This window comes from Cupressus sempervirens, chromosome 10 (assembly GCF_028749045.1).
Source record: "Cupressus sempervirens isolate cs-2001-9-10 chromosome 10, ASM2874904v1, whole genome shotgun sequence".
Lineage (NCBI taxonomy): Eukaryota > Viridiplantae > Streptophyta > Pinopsida > Cupressales > Cupressaceae > Cupressus > Cupressus sempervirens.
Genome location: NC_143127.1, coordinates 736,813,519 through 736,819,518, shown reverse-complemented (window position 1 = coordinate 736,819,518; position 6,000 = coordinate 736,813,519).

The window sequence follows — 6,000 nt, the reverse complement described above, 5'->3', positions numbered from 1 at the left end:
CTAAATGAGAATGGAGAAGTGGTAAGGAACAAGACAAGACTAGTTTGCAAGGGATATGCACAAGAAGAAGGAATATAGTATGGTGAAACTTTTGCACCTATGGAAAGATTGGAAGGAGTAAAAACATTTATAGCCTATGCTACTAAGAATTTCAAAGTAAATCAAATGGATGTCAAATCTTCATTTTTGAATGGAATACTTGAGGAGGAAGTATATATTGAACAACCTGAAGGATTCATTGAACATGAGGAGAAGAACATGGTCTGCAAGTTGAACAAAGCATTTTATGGGCTGAAACAAGCCCCTAGAGCATGGTATGAAAGAGTACACTCTTATCTAATTAAGATTGGATTTGCTAGAACAAGTGAAAATAATAATCTATATTTGAAAAATGAATCTAAAGATAGGGTGTTGTTTGCTGAAATATTTGTTGATGACATAATATTTGGAGGAAATGATGTGTTGAGTAAGACATTTGCTGAACAAATGAGTACTGAACTCGAGATTTCTATGCTTGGAGAGATAATTTTTTTTATTGGATTACAAATCTATCAAACAAAGAAAGTTATCTATGTTACTTAGTCTAAGTATGTGAAGGAAACCTTGAAAACATTTGGGATGGATGAGTCTGAACCAGTCAGTACACCTATGGTGATCGGTGTAAAATTATCAAAAGAAGACACATTGTTGAGGTAAATGAAACACTATACAAATCTACAAATGGAAAGCTATAGTTGTAGTACATAATAGACTGTATATTAAACTGGCTATTAGAATTGTTGCAAAGTTTTCATCTAAACCAAAGGAGACTCATATGACTGTTGTGAAAAGGATATTCAAATATATCAAAGGAACTAACGATTATGGCCTATGGTACAAACAAGAGGATGAATTTAGTCTTAAATTTTACATATACGTTGATTGGGCTGGAAATGTTGATGATAGAAAAAGCACAAGTGGTGGAGCATTCTTTTTAGGAGAAAGATTGATTACATGGATACACAAGAAACATAGTTGTATTTCACAATCTAGTGTTGAAGTTGAGTATGTTGTTGTTGCAATTAATTGTTCAAATATTGATTGGATTAAGCAATTGTTGGAAGGAATGCAAGAAGAGGTAATCAAACCTATTACCATTTATTGTGATAATACTAGTGCCATAAATATCTCAAAGAATCCAATGATGCATACAAAAACAAAGCACATATCAATCAAATATCATTATTTGAGAGAATAAGTTCAAGAGAAATAAGTATGGCTTGAGCATGTGAAGTCTAAGGAACAAATTGTTGATATATTGACTAAGCCATTATGTAATGATGCTTTTGAGTATCTTAGAGGTAAACTGGGGGTCTTACCCCTATCCAAAATTCACTAGGTGAAGAGGCATGTTGCATCAATTCATGGATGAATTGAAATATCTTTTAGGAGTTGATGCATAAGTGTTCACAGTTTAGGGGCATTTCTAAAGTTGTGAAAAAAGAATGTGATGAAACTAATGTAATAAAGACATACAAGGTACTAGGATAACTACAAGGTTTTATAAGTTTCATCATGAAATTTATAATGACTTTTGGCATTGTTATCAAAGGGGGAGACAATTCTTGCAAAGGGGGGGAGAAGTGTATCAAGAAGATCATAAGGAAAAAATAATTAAAGGGGAGAGAATGAGTAAGAGAAAAGATTGTCAAATGGGGGAGAACACACACTAAAGAGAGAAAACTTCTATAGAGATGAAGATGAGATTGAAGACTGAACCTATACTAAGAGATCATATCCTAAGGGGGAGAAATGTTGGAAATGTTGAAGAAGTTGTTCCTGCTGAAGATACACTCTAAGTTACAGAGTTTCTGCAATTGAAGACACAAGCTGAAAAGTTGTATTGTTGTCAATGCATCACTTGATTATCTTATGTAATGTTTTGTAATGTCAAACCTTATGTTATGCTTTTCCATCAATGCCAAAGGGGGAGATTGTTAGCTCCAACTGATAATGTAATATGTAATGCTATAAATGTATGTAAAAGAGTCATATTAGTTGTTATATTGTCATTGATATCAAAGTCTTAGTTGGCTAAACACTACGCTAACTTAGTAGAGTGCCATATAATTTAACTAATGAAGAGGATTTGACTTATGAAGAGGATTTGAAGAAGTACGATGAAGACATAAGTGATGTATATGGTATTCAATGGGTACTTGAATGAGTTGGACATTGATAATGTATTATTATTTTATTTTTTTACAATCATGTATTGTTGCAATATATTAAAAAATTTAAAGCCTAACCTAGTGACAAGGTTAATGAAGGGAGACTGTATTCATCGAGTGACTACAATATTTCTTGAGTGATTGACAAAGCAAACTAAGATATGTAGTGTTTCCTGAGAAAGTTATTAATAATCGAGTTCTATATTACCCAAGTAAATGTCATGTTTACAGTAACAACTGGATGAATGAGTTTGGAGAATTGGAATTCGAGGCCAACTTTTAATAGAAATTTGGAAAGTTTGAGATGGTCAAAGACATGAGTCAAAGTTTTTTGCTAGATGAACGATTGGGAAAATTCAAGAAGAATTTGACAATGGAAATTGAAGAAGGATAAAGATGTGCACAAAGTTCTATGAAAGTCATATTTTTCGAGTGTCTAGATTCATTGTATGAAGTTTGGAATCTAAAAATTTTGTATGAACCTAAGATCAATGACTTTGATTAAAAGATGGACGAATCTAGAAGCTTGGAGATGATTATTTAAGGAGGAGACAAAGACAATTTTAGGTTGTTGGTTTCATTATGTTGTTGGCTAATGTTGTTGGTTACTAATTTGAAAGCTGATCATATTGCTAAAGTGTTAAGTTGTTGTTTATGCAAAGTTGAAGAAGGTGAAAGAAGATTGTTGAGCCAGGTGAATCGAGTATTGGAAGAGAAAGAGGTTTTTATTAATAAACCAAGTCAAAGTATAGAGTGAAAGGAGATCTAAGAGAGAGACTAGACATAAAAAGAACAAGGAACATAGATTTGAACAACCAAAGGTAGTTGTTATTCTTAATAGATCATTTATACTATTATTATTTAACCATTGTAGCAAAAAATCTCAGAATTACTGAGTGCACCTAACAAGTTGTGAAATCCTATATGGTGACATTGATTAGTAGTATTTGTAAGTCCTTTAATTTAGGCCATTCTTTAGTTAGGCACAAGAAGTGATAAGGTCTAGATGATCTTTTGATGAAATACTCTAACAAAGTCACATTAATAATGTGTATGTAACCTTTAACAAGGTTGGCTCCTAAAAGAGCTCACTTTAGAAGAGTGATTTTTTTTGGGTTGCCAGTCCCAGGTGTTTTTTTCCCTTCATAGGGTTTCCATATTAAATCTAACACAGATATATTAGATATATACATTTATAATATAATGAAAAATGTGGTGTTTTGTCTATCCCTAAAACTTTTGAGCATTTGTCTTTTGAAATTAGCTATGCTTGTGATATATAGTCTATCTTCTTTGGGTTCCCTATTATTTGGAATTATCATTAGAGACTTTCTTGGAGTGTGATCTTAGCTAGTTTTGTGATGTCTTTTGATCTTAAATCTAATAAGTTTTGGTGTGTTCTTGCTTGAGAAATTTTGTGGTTCCTATGGAAGGAAAGAAATGGAGAATTTTTTTCTTCTAAACAACAAAAGGCCACTTACTAGGTTTAGCTTTAAACTCATAGATTACCATATTATGTCACAAGTATTTGTTGCTTTGGAGATGTATGATTCTCATGACAGAAGGACATTTGCTGATTCATAAAAGTGATTTTCACTATTTCTAGTACTTCAACATTCACAAGGATATGCTAAACCATAAGGAACCCAATGACACTCATCTATAAATCGATCACCAACACAAATACCATGAAGAAATGTAATCAATGTTGATTGGAAAATGCAACCCCAAAAATTTGGGACAAAAAATGATTCACAGTGACCATAGAATAAGTCTCTTAAGCTTGAGTTGGGTTAAAAGAACGAAATGTATTTGCACCATCGTTGTCTTCAAATAAAGTATTTTCCACAATAGCACCGTGAATAATGCATAGAAGAGAAACACCCAATACTCCAACAACTCCCATCATATGAAATGGATTCAAGGTCCAATTATGAAAACCTTGAAAAAAGAGAATAAATAAAAAATAGCCGCTATACCAAAACTAGGTGCAAAAAGCCAACCACACTAGCCTAACAGATAGATCCTCTGAACTAGTACATTATAGACCTCAAAATTGATGATGATCAAGGTAATGAAAGTGGTTGGTGTTTTGTGCCTTCTAGTTATAGGTCTGATATGCATACACATTTTTAAATTGATTGATGGTTATGTTAGCAAGGCTAATGTAGGAGACCAGGATGGATGGAACAATATCAATTGTGATCCTTGGAGAAGTTAATATGATATAATTGTGGTTTTATACATTTTTTTAACCAAGGTGCTAATGTTGTATATCATCTAAATGTTAGCTCAATGTAAAAAGATCACAGATAAGGCTTATTTTTATAAATTATATGGAATACTGATGTAACGATGGATATATAGGACTACTTCTAGTCTAAACTCTTCAACATTAGGTGGATTATGTATCAAATCTTTAACTGTCTTAATAGGAAAACTACAATGAAAACTATGTTGGCCTAATCTTAAATATTTAATAATATTGATGGAAGGATTGATTGATATGTGTAGAGAAGGGTGATTTTCTTCACAAATTAGATGTTTTCCCAAGGGTGGTTTTGATAAGAATTCATGAAAACCTTGGGCCAAGTGGTGGCAATGATATGAGTTCACAAAACCCTTGGATCTAATTACGAAGAAGGTATTTGTGCTCTATAAAATGATTTTTTTCATCCTCCATTGAGCTGAAGGGAAGTTAAGACACAATCAAATATAATGTTTAATATTTATATTACAAATCACTTAACTATCTCCTTATTAATGTCAAGGCATAATATTGTGTTGTAATAAACATGCATTCCCTAAAAGGGGACATTACAAGGCATGACATAATGGCTGAATTTAATTTTATACAATTATTGAATTTCTATTTGAATAATTGGTAGCATGTAATAGTTGAATTTAATGTTTTCTAGATATTACATCCATGTTTGAATTACATGTATGCTGTAATGGCTAAATTCATTGTTTTATAGGTATTGCATCTTTGTTTGAATTATGGGTAATGAAATGATGATGAATTGATGTTATGCATCTCTACTTTAGAAGTTCTAGTAATTGAGAATGCTTTGAACTTATCTAGGTACATGTGTTTTAATATTATGGACTATGAAAATATTGGTTCTCAGTTAAGTAAAATCCAATAGAAAAGTCATGAATAAATCAAATTTATAACCATATCAAAGCACTTCAATAAAAATTAAAATTAAAATTAAAATTTTGAGATTCAATATTTAAACTTCAACTTTAAATTTAAAGCTTTTTACATACTTAAGGTAAAAGGAATTCTCAAATATATAAAGAGGAAAAATATATCACTTAATGCTTCTTAGAAAATTATGTGAAGATTTTCAACTCATAATAGCTACTATTTAATTTCAAAGATTTAAAAAAAAATTTAAAATCAATTTTAGTATGTTTTGACATAGACTTGTGGGAAGAACACAAGGCCAATTGGCAGACTATTTAGCAAACGATGTTACTTGTGCAACAAATATCTAAATGGAGAAGTAACAACTTCAAAGAAACTAGGCATCTATCTAGAGGGATCCAAACAATATTAAAAACCAAACTTTAAAATTGGGAAGATAACAACTTGATTATTAATAAATACATATCTTATATATTGTGTGTGTGTATGTGAGAGAGAGAGAGAGAGAGAGAGAGGGAGAGAGAAAGAGAGAGATTTTTTTCATGTCATTATCAAAATACTATTATTACTTATACATTTTATATTATTAGTTCCTGCCATGGTAGAAAACTTATGCATTCGTTAAAAGTGAATGAT